The sequence below is a fragment of the Meleagris gallopavo genome, chromosome 2, assembly GCF_905368555.1.
Source record: "Meleagris gallopavo chromosome 2, MGAL_WU_HG_1.1, whole genome shotgun sequence".
Lineage (NCBI taxonomy): Eukaryota > Metazoa > Chordata > Aves > Galliformes > Phasianidae > Meleagris > Meleagris gallopavo.
In genome coordinates, this window is record NC_139405.1 from 24,730,282 (window position 1) to 24,750,606 (window position 20,325).

At 36.4% G+C, this 20,325-nt stretch overlaps 1 long non-coding RNA gene across 1 annotated transcript in view; it reads left to right on the forward strand.

The window, feature by feature from the left end:
- The window catches only part of LOC104909592 (uncharacterized), a 65,843-nt gene that overhangs the window by 1,666 nt on the left and 43,852 nt on the right, over window positions 1-20,325 (forward strand). The window lies entirely within an intron of this gene.

Below are 20,325 nucleotides of genomic sequence, written 5' to 3' on the forward strand. Positions count from 1 at the left end.
ATGGTGAAGGGCCTGGAGCATCTGCCCTATGAAGAAAGGCTGAGTGAACTGGGTCTGTTTAGCCTTGAGAAAAGATGACTGAGAGGGGACCTGATCCAGGTTTATAAATACTTGAGGTGTGGTGGCCATAGCGGTGAGGCCAGTCTCTTTTCAGTGGTACGTGGAGACAGGATGAGGGGAAACAGACATAAGCTGCAGCATAGGAAGTTTCAAGTCTCGCCTGAACGCCTGCCTACCTGTGCAACCTGGTGTAGGGAACCTGCTTTGGCAGAAGGATTGGTCTCGATGATCTCTAGAGGTCCCTTCCAACCCCTACAGTTCTGTAATTCTGTGGTTACTAACAGACTGAGAGATGAATTTTTGAATCAAAACTCAAACCTAGCATACTGTCTCTTAGTTTGACTTAGGGGCCTGCTCACGAGGTTTGATTAGAGCCCCAAATCTTTGGAATCTTTTTCTAGAGGCAGTACAGTGATGTCTATAATACTTACAGTAAGAGCTGGAAGAGATGAAACAACTAAATAGCAGAGAAAGAGAAATACTGAGTGGATGCTGGTGTATTAATAATTGGTAAGTTGTTGCAGAGACTTCTCTGCTACTGAATCGGTAAAGAACAGTGTTAAGTTGTGTTTTGAAAGAGAATATCCAGGCAGATTCTGACTAGGAATTTCTCCAAGGACAAAATGCAAAAGCGACTATTGGAGAATCTAGGAAGTGCACAACAGCGTCTGCAATGGCAGGCTGCTTAGACTAGAGTTGGCTTGCCTCTAATGAGTGATATTCTGCTGCAGGTGGGAAGAATACCTAGATGTGAAAAGGACAGAAGGTCCCAAGGAATTGATTTTAAAACATGGAGTATCAGACTTAAGAGTTCATATTAGCTGAAGTTCACTTACTGGGTGTGAGGGTCTGCATCGCATCAATGGAGATTTGAAAAAGTAAAAGTAAATCCAATCATAACTTTTAGAGCATGGGTGAGTCCTTTACTGCTGTCCTTCCCCCTCAACAGCTAACACCTTCCCAGGCTTTTGTCCTGGTTCATTCTTCCCAGGGAATTTATTCTCATTACTGATAATGCAAGAATGTTCTCCCCAGGAATAGTAATCAAGCATGCCAGAGTACATTCAAGGACTTTGGAGCTATATATGCTATTGAATTCCTGTATCTAACAAAGTTTCAGGAGATGGCCACACTGAGCTGAGAGAGTAGGAGGATTTTTGGGGTTTTGGCCAAGCCCTACCAAAGGCTGTAAAATGGTTACTATTGCTGAAAATAGTGGATGAAAATAGCGTGCTTGCAGGAGATGGTGAGAAGGCTTCTCCTCGTTCCTTAGGTGGTTTAATCATAAAGGCTTATTTGAAGCACATTGTGGAATTTCCAAAGCAAGAGTTACAGTATCATGCAGTAATTAGAGCTCCTCTCACTCACTCTTCCTTCTTTCAAATAGAAGACCATATTTAAAAAGTAGTTTTTAAAAAGAAAGCTTATTCCACAGGTGACTTTTCAATATCTAAAAGGAGAAATGTGCACTATAAATGCATCTCCAGAACCTGACCTCTAAAGCTGTTTGGAGTGAATGAATTCAAGTTCTGTCAAATGACTTTGAGATGTCAGAAGAAACATAAAAGGACACGCAGCAGCTCTAATGCGTTGTTTGTATAACTGCAATGTGAAGTGAGGAGAAGCAATGCTGGTCTAGGACTGTTGCCTTTAGGCAGTTTGGATGAGGCTACTGTATGTCAGAGGGTAAAAAGATAACAAGGATCACAGCTGATTGCCTTTATCATTTTGAGAGAATTTTATCATATTAAAAGAAGCTAACCTCTGGGGGGAAAAAAAAAGGACCAATCTCTGCGGGCTTTGCTATAGGGCTGTTCCTATGTTTCCCTCGAGAGTCTCAGAGGTGCCCTCTCCTGGTCTAAGCTGTCTCACGGAGCAGATAAATCTGCCATGATGGTGATGGTAGATGTGAGGCTCCTGCTGCTAGCCTTCTGATGCTTTTATCTGTCCAGTTACATCCTAGATTAACATGACCTGCATTGAAGTCAGCTCTGCTCACCCAAAACCAGTGTGATAGGACCTGCTAAGGTCATAATTCAATGTGGCCTGTTTTGCTCAACGGAGAGAGGCCACGTGATTTCCAATGTTTGTGTGATGGTTGCATGTGTTTTGGGAGATAGGCCATCAGTACGGTTTGCCATACTGATAATAATTTGGAAGATTTGTTGGAAAGGTAGGCCACTGAACTGAATAGATGGTGAGTCATATATCTGCGCTGCTGATATCAATATTAGGAATATCTAAGTCTAAATTCATGATTGGTGTTTTGCACACTTTCAATGCCTCATTTCAGCTTCAGTCTAAGAAGAGAAATTGAGATCAGCTCACTTGTGAGATGAAGTTTTATTGCTGGAATGCTGTTGCTGTTGGTCTCTCAAGTGTTAACTGTTTCCTCTCTCTTCCTCAACAAAAAAGCTTACTTCATCCATGCTGTACATTTTCTTACATTTAAGCCAGTTTCATGATTTATGGAAGCCTGAATGCATAATACTGACAATACAGCAATATGGCATGATGTTCTGCTTTGTTCTGAGTCTGGTGTAATGATGAAATCAAGATGAGGTATTCAAACTAGGTAGTAAGGAAAAAATCAAAGAGCCAAGTGTTGGGGAATGTAGGCTAATGTCTTAGTTTCCTGTTAAAATGACAAATAAGAAGACAAACCCATGATATGGAGAAGAATGCTATGTAAACTAATTCCATTTCAGAGGCCTATGGTGACTTAATCTCTAACAAAGAAGCAAAACTCACTGCTTATTCAAGGTACTTGTTAAAATGTTTCTGCAGGCAAAAATGGTTTGTTTTGATTTCTTTTTCCGTTTTGCTTTTATTTGATCACACCCAATGTCTCCAATGATGTTCTCAGGACTGCTGGAGTTGTACTGTGCTGTAAAATAATTATTTCCTCTGAAGATGCAAAAGAATTTAGCTCACTCATCTTCTCAGCTGTGTTAGTTTTGCAAGGTTAGTAGAAAATTTAATAAGTAGTAGAGCCTTTATCTTTGTAACCAAGTCAGCAGATCTTATTCTAGCTATCTACAGGGAGTAGATCTGATGAGTAAGAGGGTACTTTTTTTTTATATACAGTTTTCAAGGATCACAACTTGAAAACGGTTGTGACATAACTGGGTCACATCTGAAATTTTTCTATAAGCTGCATAAAAAGAGAAGTTGAGGTAGCTGGTTTTGTCAGAAGGTATATTTAGAGCTGTAGTGAATCATAGCTGAGGGATTTGCATATTGTAATATTACTGAAAAATGCAATTAGTCATATTTTTAATTATAGTCCTTCAGCATTTATCTTTTGCTTTTAAATAAGAAAACAAAGTGAGAATTAACATGATGCAAGTGTATCTGTATCTTATGTTTCTTCTATTGTTGCCTTTGTTTTGCGTGTTGAACTGTGGGCATGGCATACTGCAGTGAATATCACGTCCCAGAATTTGGCTATTTTGGGTGATCAAGCGGTAAGTGGTAAGATGTTTTAGAAATGGTACAACTATTTCAGCTGCTTTTGAATCAGTAAAGGATAAATCACCTTCAGATTTTAATGCATGCTTTATGTTTTGGTTAGAAACAGGTATGGAGTGATTGAGAGATCATGTAGATTGCTAGCTGAACTAGGAAATATAATAAAATATGATTCATACGCTAAGAGCGCTTGCTTTAGGTAAGAATCTTGATGTGTTTGAATATCAGTGGGCATGCTGGCAGATACTTTCTGCCAAATGTCCTCCTGTCTCAAACAATGAAAAAAAGTTAGGATTCTGGATGTAACACTGATTTAGTGCAAGCATCTGAAGTCTAGGTTCCTGCTTTGATTTGAAATATTTGAGGTTTTCTTACAGATGTTTGGATTTGTCTTTAATGGCAACTCAGTTATTGTATTTTAGAAGTTGGACAATTAGTCATATATCACCTAAAAAGGCCACTTATAGCCTGAAAAACCTAATCCACAAATATTCAAAAATGAGTGCTAAATCCCTTGGCATAAGCATACTGTACATGTTTGTGCACTGCTGTACTTATACTTCTCATTTGTCTTAAAAAAGGTCTTTTTTTTCCTTCACATCGTTCTAGTGTTACATGGGCAACTAAAATAGCAGCTGCAATGTTACCTTTATGAGTAATAACCAAAGTAGCTTCCATTGTGTTAAAAGCTTCCATCTTTTGGTTTGTTTCTCTTCTCTCAGACTAAGGCCACAAAATCAAGTTGTTGAGAAGACAGAATTATTGTGAGAGATGTAAACAAGCATTTGGAAAGGTAGAGCACTTAAGAATCTCTTAAAACAGATCAGCCACTAATGGAAAAAATTCTTAATTCTCTTGGCAGTTGATATGCTTTGAGATAATTTTATTTCCTTGCTAATTTTTCCGTCATCCCCACTGAACATCTCTGCCCCAATGGTGAACTCAAATGACAAATCATGTGTTGATACTGCTGTGCTCTAGCTGAAGGATTGTTTCCAATTTTGAAGGCAGAGTAGAAGCTATCTTTTTTTAAATAAAAAAAAAACAACACTTTTTAAAGTATAAGTAGTGGTTGTGCTACAAAACAAAATTTAGAACTCAAGTGCCAGTTATGCAGAAAAATTTTACATGTTGGACAACTTGCTCTCTTAAAAGAGGAGGATTTTTTGGTAGACTATATTAGTGGATTTTTTTCTTCTTCTGACTTTGTTTTCAAAACTTTTTCTCCTGAAGTACTCAGCAGCTGAGTTAAAAAAAAAAAAAAAAAAAAAAAAAAAAAAAGCAGGTGCCTTTACCTCAAGAGTAAGTGGCCTTTTCCATGTTTGTTGCTTAATGTTGCAGGATGTATCAAACAGATTTTTTTCTTTTCTTTTTTTTTTTTTTTTAAAGCTTCCATTAGTTTGACTGGAGTGGGTATCATTTAACTGGGGAAAATAACCTGTTTCAGCAACAGAAGTTGTTGCTGATATCTTCCCATTGCCGAAATATGTGAAGGCTGGACAAGTATTTCCCATGGGGTAGATATGTCTGGATAAATCAAGATAAAATATCATTCAAATATACTGGGGCATCTGATGTGCATCACAAATGATCCCTGCAAAGAAAAAAAGGAATGCAAAAAAAAATCCCTGTTTTCTGTATTTTGTCTAATAAATCATTTCTTGCATTGTGAAAGTATTTCTGGATTTCTTTAAACTTCTGCGGCTAACCAAAAACATGCAAAAAGAGGTGGTATTTTTAGCTGTGTGGAAATAATTACTAGAAATATGTTCATTTAGCAAAATCCTCTGCTTACTGTTGGCAAATATATGTTCCATTGAAGACATGAAAACTCCTTGATTATTTTATTATATCAATGACAAGAATTTTATGCTTCACTGAATCTAATTTTAAATAAAATTGAGAGAAGAACTTTTTTCTAATCTGTTTTGTTTCTTGATTGTTGCTCTACTTCAGAATACTGATAGAAGTTGCTTATGTTCAGAGGGAAGAGCACACTGTATCTTTTGCAGTATGAATTTCTTCCCACATATTTATAATATTTGAACTAAATAAATGTTAGCAAGGAGAAAAAAAAAAAAAAAAAAAAACAACCAGTTCTTAAATGGTTCCAGGTCTCTGGAAAATTTCTCTTCAATCCAGGAGACCAGATGTATCTCTGGATATCCAGTGGGCTAGGTTTGTGGCTTTGGAAAAAAAAATATAAATATGTTGCCTTGAGTCCTGTGTGAGGGTTAGGCACTGTATAATCTTCAGTTGTTTGGGGCTTCCTAGTAGTCAATGCCTGATGCTGTGCCTTACTCTTAAGCAGGTACTCTGTAGTCACCATTTGCAAAAGAAACAAACAATCAAAAAAAAAACACCTTAAATCCACACCCAAGACAAGTGTATTCACTACTGCTTTTTTAGCAACATTACTCTTAGATTTAAATGCAGATTTAAAAAAGTATTTAACTGTACATCAGAATAAAGGCACTTCTTGCTTTCCATCCAAAATGCTTTCAGGTTGTTTCTACAACCTAATGGCTGTGCTGCTTACTTAATTAGCCTTCAGTTTTACTGTGTAGTCTCAGTAAATAATAGAGGAAAGCCAAAGGCAGTGCTTCAGCCAGAGTAGTATGTGAAAGGTTAGAAGAATTTTGATAAATAAGCTTAGCATGATCTTTGTACAGTGAAAAGTTGCTGATCTATTTAGGATGAGGGGCTCTGTAGCAAATTGTGAGGCTACTGTGTGAACTTCCTGAAGTAATAAGAAGGATGTATTGAAAATATTTTCCTCTACCTGCATGTTGCCTCTGAGCCCTCATTCATGCCATCCTTTTGTGCTAGCATGCATGTTTACATAGTTGCTTAGGGAACCAGATGGGTTATCAATTTGCATTAGTTTTGAGCCAGCTCATCCCTCAGTCGTGTACACTGCACAGCTACGCGTGTGTTTGTGCCAGCACAAGGTGATGAAAGGGAGTGAGCCTATGCAGAAATGAGAAACTAAGAGACTAATGATGGCTAATACCTTGTTTTAGCAATGATGCTATTTTGTCCCATGTAAAGTGCTCGTGATACTACAGTTATGTATAAAAATCAGTATTTAAAATGTGATCTAGTGAGATATTAGTCCTTATTTAAGAGTGAATTCTAGTAGAACAGCACTAAAATTATTGCTAATCCTGCTGATAGGTTCCACTGGTTTATGGTTCTCTAACCAAAGTCAGGCCAAGTAGAACTTTCTCCCATCTCTTAGCAGGGGAGCAGGAAGCAAAGTGGGAAGGAAAAGTTGACTGTTGGCCAGTAGTGCCCTGGTTGTCTGTAATATCACAATAAGAATTTCTCTAAATGTACTTAGCTTAAACTGAGAGCAAAAACATACTTCCTATGAGGTAGAACTTCACATATATTTAGTCTGTCATACGTATGGTGCTTCTGTTTCACACTCTGTTCTGAAGACATGTTAAACCCGCAAACAAATCCACACAGTTGTTGGCCAGAGTTGTTTCTGTTCATTGTAGAACTTCATCAGTACCATTTCAAGGTGTACAAAGACTATATGAGTCAGCCCAGTACGATTCGTATTTGCTTGTATTGCATATCTTGGTCCCATTCAGTACTATTGTAAATTTTTCTGCCAGGTTGTGTTTGAGACTTGAATAACTTTTTTCACCCCTACTTTAATACCAACTGGAATTACAGCCATATTAAGAGTGAGTGCTTTCATTCAGATTCACTGAAAGGCAGCACTCATTTGATTAAGACTATCCATCTTCTCAGTTGGTTTGGTTTTTTTTGTTTGCTTTTTTTTTTTTACTGAAGAGATCTATGTGTGACAAAACTCAAGCTCAAGTATATAGAAAATAATTTTGAAGGAACAAAGGGTATGTCGATTCTTTACTTAGAAGATAATTTCCAACTCTTTCAAATCTGAATTTAGAATATACACAGAATTATTTTGAATGCATTAGAGCTTCAATAGGAAATTCTTACCCCTATTGCAAGACAGGTCAAAAAAACAAAAATGCAGGTTGCCTCCTGTGTCAAGGATCTTGCAAGTCAGTCTGTTACTTTTTCCACCCCAGTATTAGTCATCAGAATTATTTCCTTTTGTCTGTTTCCAATCTTGTGCATCTATTACTTTTTTTTATTCCTGAAATGCACTCAATATTCTCACTTTGTTGGAAGTTATTTTTTTGCTGCTGTTTTAACTTCTGCTTAGAAACTTCAAAATTTCATTTTTTTCTTTCATCTTCAGTTGACAGGTCCAGCCACAAGTTTAACTGTGCGTAAGGCTTACTTTTACTGAGATGTAAGTGAGGAGAGAGACGTGTTTGTGAGGCGCACACCCAACAGTTTATTGAGTCGTTTTCGCTCAGACATTTTACAGATGTTATGAATGTTTGAGTAAGGGAAAACTATATGAAATTTTTCTTTTTCTTTTTTTTTGCCTCTCCTATAGAACACCCTTATTTGATTTTGTCAATGCTTTCTTTTTTTCAAATTCACTCTTTTATGAGAATTATTACTTTACATGTAATTTAGAGCTTAAAAGCCTTTTTATATCTTAGTCTTTTTGTTTTATCATAAAATTTATAGATGGTATTGTTTAATATTTTGAGGTGGGATTAGGTCCCTAAGAAAACTCTTAAAACATGAGTTAGCGTAAGACTAAAATGTATTTTCAGTTAGGCAAGGTATAAATTACTTTCTCAGTTACTCAGGTTTAATGCAATCCATATAGCACACAAATCTTGCTCTGCCAGTTGTTTAGCCATCCATGGAATCTATGAAGATAAGTACACATGGCTTGCATTTTTAATGAAAACAAAATGTAGAACTTTTTTCTTTTGCATATTAAAAAGAGTCAAAAAAAGAAGGAAATACAGGTTTTGCCCAGTTCTCTTGAAGTTTCATGGACTTGATTTGTCATTTGATTTACACTGAGGGTTAATTTTCCCTCTGTATTTTTTCTATTCTGCACTTTTTTCCACTAGAACTTTATATATACTTTATATATGTAAGTTCCAGTGATATGCTAGATATATATATCATCTATATACACCAAATATTTTCTTTCAAGTCTTTTCCTAGCCTTTTTCATCCTCAGCATCTATTTTTCTTCTTTCCTGTTACCTTTCTTCTTCTTTCAAGAGAGCTCTTTAAACATTTACAGTTTCAGAAAGTTTCCAATCTGCCCTTTCTGCTAAGCTCTTAAAAGAATTTACCATCTGGAAATGTCTGTGTAGGACACTGTTACTTCATCAAAATATTAAAATATTTTTCTAATTACGTGTCAATTTAAATTGTAAAGTTCTTGCAGAAATCCTTTTGTTCAGTGGTTTTCTTCCTCAAATACATTTCAATGAGAAAGACAAGGATTGTGAGCGTCAGTAAGATATGCCTTCAAACTGTTTAGGTTTGATTGCATTGCATTATAGAATGCTTCATTACTGGTTTAACCTCTCAAAGGCTTTCAGCTGCTGTTTTATTTAGCTATACCGACTACACTGCCTACAGCAACTCCAGGCAATGATTCCCCCAGTGGCATGCATGAGCTGCCCTGCTCTACTGCAAAAATACATTATGGCTGAATTTGCCCTCAGAGTTTGGAAAGATCTAAAGTCTTTGGAGACTAAAAATGTGTTTTTTCTTTGTTTTAGCTGGCAGTATGAGCCTCTGGCATTTTAAAGTGCAAGTCATTAGCGTTCACAAGGGTGATGTTAATATGTCTGTGTTTCAATCTCAGGACATTTTCCAGTTGCTTCTGCCACAACAATCTCTGCCAACTCAGTGCTTCTTAAGCCCCTTGTGAATTAAAGTAAGCTTCTCGGTGCCAGTAAGAATGTAGACTTTGGCTGAAACCAGTTGCTACCTGACTTATTCTTCTTGTGATATTTGGTGTCAAGGTCGAAAGTCATTTGGAGCAATTGGGTAGGGGTGAAAATTGGGAAGAGTGTGATATAATGTAGATATGTTAAATGTGATCAAAAGTAAAGCTGGAGGATTTTGGATGGTTTCATTTTGTTAAAACTGTCTAGTTCTTTGTATTTATTTTCTTGAAATGAGGTGCTATGACTTAAATTTATAGAAAGACTCAATTACATGTACAAAAAGCCTGGCCACAGTGATAATGTGGCATTCAGAAATAAAAATAAAACAAAGACTTGATTGAAGTAGTCCAGAGAGTAGCCTGAGGGATGAGATGACTGTCCTAGCTGATGTGAATGATGGAATCTGTCAACAAAGTTAATGCATGTGGGAAATGCAGAAAGGCAGCACAGAGAGATCAAGGGCCAACCCTTTCACCCAGTGTGTTATAGCTGACTGTAGATGTACAGCATGTTTTGTCAATTGCCACTTGCTTTCACTGGTGGAAATGTCATAAATACTCCCCATCCCCTTTCAGAGTTCTCTGCTGTATTCTCTCCAGCTCCTACAACAAGGAGGAAAGTTATCTAGTCATAGGAAGAGGAAGAAAAGAGAGACAAATGTTAAGATGGCTGAGCAAAGCTAAAAACACAAATGTTCCGGCAAGTGTTGCTATTTTTAAGCCTGTCATTCAGTCTTAGAGAAAACTAAGCAATAGGGTGCCAAGTCAATAGCACCTGAGGTTAGTTCATAAGGTTTCACAAATGTCAATGCCTGTCTGCACTGAAAAAATATGTAGGACTAGGGAATAAGAAATCTGTTATTTCTTCTTAGTTTTCTTCTGATTCCCTATCGGTTTCTCCTTCTCAAATAAGATAAGTGCAGAAGATTGCTTTCCAGGTCCAAGTAGAGCTGGCTACTTTTCCTGCCAGTGTCAGAAACCAGTCTTCAGGAAAGAAGGGGCTGTACATGTATTTACATGGTCTTTTTTGTTATTGTTTTTGTTAAATGTAAGTGTGCAGGGGCTCAGAACTGTGACCAGAATGTAGAATTGACTTTAGGTAGATACTCATTACTACTGGACTTGCTTTGGGTAACTTCACAGCATCAACACAGAGAGTAAGATGTCATCAACTTTCTTTGTGGAAGACTATTGTCGTTTCTGAATTAAAAATAGTTGTTGACCAGCACAAGGAGTATGGCCTCCTGGCAAGGGAAAGTAGCGGCAGGAAGAGTTCAGTGTGGGCTTAGGAGTAAGGACTTTGCCTTGGGACAGCTGGCTCTGCTGCTGTGCCTGGAGGAGTCTACAAATGATGGGTAGTAGATGGCTAGTGCAAGTGCTCGTAAAAAGCAGAACCTAGGTGCCAATTAACAATACTTTAAATGTCAAAATCTGAAGAAAGAGGTTGAATGCAAACAAACATTTTGAGAGTATTTGGCGGATAGGAAGAGGCAATGATAACAGTGGGCCTGTGCTTGTGTTATAGGTGCATGATGTACAGTGCATGTACATCATAACAGAGACTGAATGTATCTGATACATTCTCAACTTAGTATTATTTGGAAGAAAAGAGAAACCTGAGGACATGATATAAATTTAATAACAAATAGTCAAAGCATTTCCATATTTGATTTTTTTTTAATTTATTTTATGTATAGTCAACATAACTATTCTTAAAAAACTTATCTTAGAAAAATCAGTATTCTTAAATAAATTAAACAAAAATTGCCCAAGAAAAATAGCTACAAGATGTTCAATTTTTTTGCGTATCTATCATTTGTTTGGTTGAATGCTCTAAAAGCATTTACAAAGAGTAATAAATCTAGCTTATAACAGCTGGCTGGTGTGAATATTATCAACATTTTTAAAAATAGGAAGGCTGAGATGTAGAGTTATTAAATCAAAATGCTTCAAGGATAGCTGCTGGCACTGATTTGGGATGCTTCTTTTTTCTCATGGTGTTCAGCTACTCTATGCTATCACATTGATGGAAGTGTGAGGAAGAAGCTTTATGATACTGTTGTCACTTTCCTACTCAGTTCTACCCTGGAAGGTGAGTGACAATATCTACAAGTATGTTTAGGATATCAAGCAAAATCACTTCAGGTTGGCTGGGAAGGGCTGCTGTGGACAATATCAGAATTTGTGTATAATGTTTGCACATATTAATTAATCATTGTGACACTTAGAGTTTGCAGTGATGTGCAATCATATGTGAACATAACTTTAGGATGACTTTCTGAAGCAACTGATGACATCTCATGGTTCAATGACATGTTCAATCCAAGTTTTCCAGATATGATTTTAGAAAATCCTTTCTCTTAACTGAAATGGACAAAAAAAACTTAAGGATGAAAACGACACACTATCTTTGTTAATAAAAGCACTGTGCTGCAACTTACCATTGATGACCATCAGTCCTATAGGTACTCTGAGTTAGATCTTTAATAATTAGACTCAGCTAATAGATCATCCTTCCCTCACTCTCACCTTCTCTCAGTGTATCTGTATTCACATGAAATACGGTAATATGTTCTGTAAATAGAAAGGCTGGGTTTAGTGTAGATCTGTCCTGTTTATAACAGGTTGTATGGTTTCCTGACTTCTCCAGGATGGTGAAAAGCAAACACTTTTGCACAGTAAAAATTTGTAATTCCAGGAATTAAAACATGAGGATGCGTTTGCTATGAAACTTCTTAGTGTCACCTGTAATGGAAGTGCTTGCATCTTTACTCCACCTGCACTGCATAAGGTGGCTGAGGATCCCTCTTTGAAACTACTTATTTAATGCCATTGATATCACTGATTGTGAAGTTCTACTGATGCTGAATGCCTTGGAAATTTTGCCCAGTGGTTCCTGAATACCAGATCACTAATACATTTACATGCATATTACCAGTACTTTGGGTTGAGGGCACTTTGTGTAAATTTGTGTAAATTTACCTCAGAGCATACTAATCATAAAAGTAGTATTGTGAAGTTTATATTGCTTTGTAGGAGAAGTAAAATTAATCTCATTAATAGTATTTCCATTTCTGAAGCAATCATATTTTGCCCTGATATGATACTTTTCTCAATGCTATTTATGACACCAGTCCAGTTAAAGGAAAACACATTTTAAAAGACTGATCCTGTAGTATTTTTTGAACTCCTTCAATGGAAAGTATCACTTTTAATTCCCAGTGACACCTATAAGCAGTTGATAACTTTGCAAAACAGGCATGAAAAGCTGTTTTTTAATTAGATGTAGCTAAAAATATTAGAATGGGGAGTTTGGAATATGAGACTGAATCTCATGTAAGGTCTCACAAGCTGCATTGAGCAATCATATCAAAAACTCTTTGATAGAAAAACCTCATTTGATATCAACTTGGTAACATTTGCCTCTCTCCTGCTGGCATCAGATTGACATTGCCACTTCTCCCTCTGTTCATCTATTATACCAGAATTTTACTCTTTACCCATTTGATGAATTTCTACCTTGAAACTTGTTAGTTCCTATACACGTAATCTTGCGTTTGGAGTTCTAGACAATTTCTTCCCAATTTATTCCAGTCATCATGTCTTTCTCCAAGATGCACTGATTCTTTCTCTATTGCTATATTTTTCATCTGAGCATTATCTACCATTGTTACCAGCACAATGACCCCTCTCTGTTGAAGTCACATAACTTTTTCAAAGTTTGCCTGGAAGAAACCCGCTTGTAAACTCCCTGCAACTAGAAATGCTGATTTTCAACATGGCTTGCTATTATATCTTCTTTCATCTTTTCTTATCAAACATGCTTTTCTTTACTGATTTCATCTTCAATTTTCTCAGATAGCAATTTGCCAAATTTTCACTGGAAGTCAGGCAGATATTTTTCTCCATTTTGGAGAATCAGAAACAAATTATTTGCCTGAAGAAAAACAGAAGGTCAGACAAGCATGATTGACCAGTGATAAATCTGTTTTCTCTCTTTTCATTCTATTTATTCAGGTATTTCTATTATTTTCCAGTCTCTTTTTTTTTTTTTTTTTTTTTTTGTAGTTTTGTTGAAAGTTAGCTCATGCCCGATTCTCTGCCTGTATGATTTTCTTCCTAGCTTTAAAGAATTTTATTCTTCAGTCCTCATTTAGACAAGATGGTCAAAGACTTCAGCTGTCTACTGGAATATTCATAGTTCAGGAAAAGCAAAAGTCTAAGTCACTGATAGCAACTAATAAAAATGTTGTGTTTATTACATTTCTCTATTTTTATGCCTTTTACAAGAGTTCTAATAAAGGATTAAAGGAAACCCAACAGACAGTCACTTCCCTATACATTTTATCACATATCCCAATAGAGTGACATTTTTAGCATGCTTTTCCAAGTTGTTACATTAACAAATTTGCACTGATTTCTTTATCCTGTCATCTAAAGACCACCTTGTAGTAAGACAGTGAACTTTTACAGCATTCCATAGTTGATGCACTGTCTAATGTCACAAATGTCTGCTCAAATTACTTCACTGAGACTTGAGAAGAGTCTACATTGTGCCTTCCATTTGAGCTTGATTTGACAGAATCAGTCCCTGCGCTAGCTCATGGCACTTATCAGTTAGTCAGCCTTCCTCAGGGAAGAGAATTTAGAGTGCACCATATTCAGTTTTCAAATCAAGCCCTGTCCCCTTAGGAAGCGATGTACTGCATTATTAAACAAGGTGCCATCAGCCGTAGCACCATGCTTAAACATTCAGTCAAATAAAGGACGACATCATTATGTTAACTCTTTTTTCACCAGGTTCATTTATCTTTTAACATGAAATAAGATGTGAAGACAGAAAATTTTGCTATACCCGCCTTTTAATTTCGCTTGAAAATAGATGAAAAAGGGGAGAAAAAATTGTTTGAGATTATAGCCATTAAACTTAATGCTATGTGAGGATGTAGGGTTTTTTTCTGAAGTAGAAATTCTGAAGTGGAAACTGTTGTTTTGTTTATTTTGTTGGTTTATTTGTAGTTCTTATGTAGACTACCCGTTTCGTATGTTTTGATTTAACTGTCACAGCTTAACACAACAAAGTTCTACTGATTGCTTTAACTTCAGATGTATCAAAGACAGAAGAGTTAGTTCTAACAGGTCTAAATGAGAGTGGAAATCTGTCAAACGTTTAAGTTCCTTACAAAATCTATTCACCTGTTATGATATACCAATACTGCACTTTGCAATTAAAGTATATTGTGAACAAATTGCATGAGCAGAATCAAAAATTGTGGATCCTTTGAAGTATTTTGTATCACTTCAATCAAACTGAAGTGAATGGATTCAAGATACATACCTCAAGGTTTGTATTTTAAATCTCCGTGGGTCTTCTTATATTCAAAGTGAGTTTTTTACATCTTTATGTATCTTGTCAGACCAGAAATTGTCAGGATTCTCAGAGAAAAGGAAAGATATCCTTTTTAAAGCTTCATGTTGATATAAATATGAAAATGGATTAAACTCTGCTTCCAATTTTCAAACATATGTACTTCAATGAATATTAAATGGTAGACCCATATCATCATCATGACTTATTTACTTTGTAGAGTTTTTATCAAAAAAGGACTGGAGTTTGCTGTGGAGCGTGAAACTCCACTGTAATTGAGTTTAGAGTGGTAAAACCACTAAAGAGGCCATGGCCCCAGAGAGTTCCCTGAAACCCACCTGTCAGCTGCTGTTACATCAGCAGTCCAACAAGCCATGCCTTCCTTTTCCCGCTAAAGACTTCTGTGGCAAAAAAATAAGATGGAAAAAAAAATCTCTGCAACAGCTGCACGGTGTCAGCAGAAATAATGATCTGAAACTCAGCCTCCGAGGGATGCTAGTCTGGGTCCTAATTCTGTAAGGTGTCATTTCTTTCATCGCGATGCCATTAAGCATGAAAGTAATGGAGAGGACATGAAGTATTTTATCATTGAAGTATAATGAGGGAGATGTAGGGTGCTTCAGGATGTTGGTGGGGAGAGGTGTCCTGTGTTTCTATAAGGATAGTCTTAAAAGATGCCTGAAGAAATATGGCAATTCAATTCTCAATATATTACAATCAAAATGACACATTTTAACATTTAGATTTTGAACGTGTATTTTAAAATGAAGATTGAAATGTTAAGTGAGTTCTCTAAGTCTCTTCAGGGTAAGAGCATTTTTTTTTTCAGGTGGATTGAATGTCTCAGCAGGCTGATCTGGACTACTCCAGAATCATCGATTAAATCAGTCCTCAGATCAAATGTTCTGCTTGCAGAACTCCATTTATTTCAATAGAGCTACACCTGAGCAGGATCTGGTTATAAGTTGGTAGTGACTGTTAGTATTTAGAGAACTGTTCTCTAGTCTCTTTTCTGTCCAACAGACACCATAACGAATGTCCTCTGATATAATTTAAGCACATGTACTAGCCCTTTTAGTGGAGGTGAAGAGCCAAATTGCATGGGAAGTAGCATCATTATAAAACCCAAGATGATTCCTGCAACAGAACATTAAGGCAAGAAGGCAGAGTAGTTAAAAAAAAAAAAAAAGTTCATTTGTTCTATTTTTTACTTGAAAGCAGGCTTATAGTCTTCAGACTGTCAAGTAAGTTCTTTGACAAAAGCTAACATCTATCTTCAAAAGCAGTTAAATGCCTTACTCTTATTTAAGAACTTACCTCCACTGAAATCACTACCATTGTGATGTTGGATCAAAGTCTATAAAAACATGAGTCCAAATGTTTTCTTCTGAAAAGAGATTGCTAATTGAGCCCCTTTTTGCAAGAAAGGGGAAGAAGCTGCTCACTTAGGCCTGGATTTGTTTCAAAGATTTTTGCTGGCAGATGCATTGTTTTGTAAACTACTCCAACCGATTTTTAGCTATTACACCTGTATTAGTATTCAGAGCAAATAAGTTCTCAATATGATCTTAGAGTTATGACTGTGATCATTGGTGATGGACTTGAGTAAGGATATAATATTCCTCCTATACCTTTACCAAACATCAGAGTCTGAAATAGTGCTTCCTACGGAGATGAGCTGCTCTCAGAGCTGTCCTGCTGTAACAAGCTTCAGAAGTATTTGCTGTGAGGAACACTGCAAATTGTTGTGCCTTGCCTACTTGTCCTTGGCATCCAAGCTTACTGAAAGTGGTAACTTTGAACTACATCACTGCTGTGGAAAGGGCACACAGAAACATCCAGCCAAACTGGGGACTGATTTTGGCCCTCTGCCTTCTCCTGAAGGATGGCTGGGCTGAGTATTGCTATTACTGTGCGTGCTCTTTTAGCTGCAAAGAGGTGTCTCTTCTTGAAATCCAGAGAAGTTCACTGCAAATTCAGTGTCTCTTAATGTTTCCAATTGCTTTCAGATTCAGAGATTTCTATGGTTAATGCTGACCTGAAGACAACAGAACTGACTTTCTTCAGTGAAGAAATGAGGCTATTTATCATCTTAATATTCTGTGTCAGGTATATCTAGCCCATAGGCCTCGTGTGGCCTGGGCCAGTTTGTAATGCCTGCTGCTGCCTTGCTATCGTGGTGGTGGCTCTTCTCCACCAAGTGGCCTGGCCCAACCTTGGGCATGCACCCATTACTCAGCAACAACCAAAACCTCTGTGTGCTATTAACACTGTCTCAGCTAAAACTAGGGCATGTGAAGGGCACAGTGCAATGCTAATTCCACCTCTCATGCCTGCCACACACACACAGTTGAAGTGAAACCTGTGTATATTACATGCTCTGTGCACTTCTGCTGTTTGGTGAGAAAAACAGTGTTTGCCAGTACTAATATTTCAATCCACCTATTGTCATCTCAAGAAAACAGAACATGAAAAAGGAGAAATTGTGGATGAAGGAAGAATGTTGAACAAAAGATAGATGAATATTTTTTTGTTAGGACAAATAATATAGCGTTATGCTTTAATTTGTAAGGAAATTGTGTTAGTTTTCAAAGATTGCAGCTTGAAAAGTCATTATACACAAAAACATTCTGCCAAACTCAATACATATCAAGAAATGCTTTGTAAGGACAACATAGTATAACTGGAAAAAAGGTCTGTCATCTCAACCAATTTTTTTTTTTTTTAAAGTTACCACTCAGACTATTATAAAACCTAGTTGTGTGGTAGCACATCTGTTTGCAGAAAAATCAAAAGCATTTTCCAATTGTGAGATTATTAATCCATGTATGGAAAGCATGGCAAGTATAATTTGTCCTGATTTTAAAAAACAGTGGATTTTTCTAAAATTAGTTAGTCTCACCAGACTATCACCAGATGATTTGAAGATGTGGGAAAATCTGTCAAAAGAAATTTAGAGAGTAAAGATGCTAACTTCACATTTTATGTTTTGGCAATATATGAAAATAGTTATGCTACAGATAAGGCTCGACTTGCCATTTTTGTTAAAGGTTTTGATAACTAATACAGTGTCACTGAAGAAATTGCTTCTTTGGTGCTGTTAAAAGAAGCAACTAAATCTCTTAATTTTCTTTGAAGCAGTAGAAATTACGTTAAAGTTTTTTTTTTTTTTTTTTAATTGTTGTCAACTTATGCAGTATAGCTACCTATGGCTCCCTGGTAATGGTTGGTAAAAAAAAAAAAAAAGGAACTGATAAGATTAACTGAAAATGATGCAATTGCTGCCAGCAATTCATGTTTGATTAAGCATCGCTGTGTTGTACAGCAGAAAATGTATGCACGAAAGCTTTATAAATGGATCATGTCATGCAAATCATTATCGGTGCTGTGAATTTCATAAAGTCCAAGGGACTGAATTATCACCAATTCCAGGAATTCCTTAGAAGCATGGATGCTGATTATGAGGATGCCATACACTTTTCTGAAGTAAGATGGCTTAATTGGAGAAAAATGCTAAATGATTTTATGTTTTGCAAAATGAAATCAAGTCATTTACAGAATCAAAAGGAAAATTTGTACCAAAACATGAAGATTAAAAATGTCTTGTAGGAATTTGTGGATCTGACCACTCATTTAAATGAGTTAAATATGGATCTTCAATGTGAAAATCAACCTACCTGTGCTGTTTCAATCCATAAAATCATCAAAGTGAAACTTAAATTATAGCAAGATCAAGTTGTGGTAAATAGTTTTATGCATTTTTATACACTGGCTAAACACAGTCCCGTGAACACTGAGAAATATGCAGCCATGCTTTCTATTCTATTGAAGGAATTTGAGAATAAGTTTCAAGATTGCAAAAAGAAATCAATTTTAAAGGATGAAGTACAAAAATCTCTGATGAGCACCAGGAGAACTCACTAAGATTTGCTAACCCTTCCATTGAACCAAACATTAGCTTCACAGAACCAAGGTCAAATATCCTACTAGTTTTATGCTTGTATTGCCCTTTTTTAATGTTTTAATAAGAAAATCTAAAACATTTTTCTTACTTTTATACATTAACAGCGTTATATATTTTATATGTGGCCCAGGACAATTCCTCTTCACTTAGCGTGGCCCAGACAAGCTGAAAGGTTGCACAGCCATGTTCAGTGCATTTTTAGGGCCGAGAAATACTTAATTGAAAAAAATCTATTGAGAAGAAATACATTTTATCTTTTAATTTGATATTTGTGTGTCAAAATTAGATTTGACTCCTTTTCTCACATGAATTCTGCATCTTGAAGAGAAGTCTCTCACACCAATTTGTGAATACTTTGTTCTGTAATACTACGTTCTTCAGTGCGGTTTTGTTTTTACATCAGTTGAACTGTGGGCTGCTGCTAAAAGGTGTGATTTTCCTTGGATTGTGTGCTGCTCTTCCTGCCCCAGCCTCTGAGACAGTGATACAGCAGGGCTGCAGGGTGTCCTTTTTGGTGGCAATCTTGATAGGAACTTTTTTTTTTTCCCCAGTTAGTTTTCAATTGGATCAACTCACTGACCCGGCAACATCTGATGCTGTGGGATCACTAGGTCTGACATGAGGAAAGTGGTGGGTATACAGCACCACAGGATAGCAATCTAAACGACATCTTTGGGCAGAAGTCCGTTACAGAGGATAATGTAACATGAAATCACTTTGAAGTTAATAGCAGGGTTGTTTTTTTTTTTTTTTTTTTACTACACTAAACAAATGTCTGAATTACCTTCTTTTTTCTCTCCATACTCTGCTTTCCAGTATGCGGCCTGCATACACATCAGCCTTCATTTTAATAACATCTTGAGAAGATGAAAGATGATTTCCTAAAATAAGGGATCAAAGTCCACAGTATATTCAAGTTCCTGTAATGCCAAATTGGGTAACTGTATTGATTGAAATACAGTTCAGTATTAAAAATTTACTATGAAGTCTCATTATTCCTTGTGTGTGCATCTTACTGGATGTTGATTAGCAGCTTCCATACACAAATTGTTCACAAGCTGTTCACACATACTGCCTAAACACGATGGAGGTGTAAAATTATTACCAGTGGTTATCCTTGCATTTAATATATGTGTGGGATCGCTATGTGATGAAGGGTATATTATGAATATTATAAACGTTGTTGAGATTTAATTAATCCATCCCTTTTGACAAAAAAATGTCCAACACTAGATGGCATACTTAGCCTCAGGATCACAGCCAGTTCTTCACGACTGGGTTGCATAAGCGCCTGCAGGTTTTGATCTTTTTTTCCTTCTGTTTTAAAATAAGAAAGGAGGTGATATTACAGACTACAGCCAGGCCGAGCTAGCAGAGTAATTTTGTAAGTTTTACCCTATGATCCTTCCAAAGCCTGCTGCTTTCTACAGAACTTGAAAATTTTCCAAAAATTCCTTCAGCATAGAAAGAAAATATCACTGAAATAATAGTATAATTAGGGCAGAGATAGAATTGAAAATAGAGTATTAAGAAGAGTAACATTTGGAGTAAATTGGTGTAAATTCATCGATAAAAGGAGACAGAGGATACAGAACTCTTTTCAGCATACATTTTTGTTCTCTATTCCATCTCTATAATCTATTA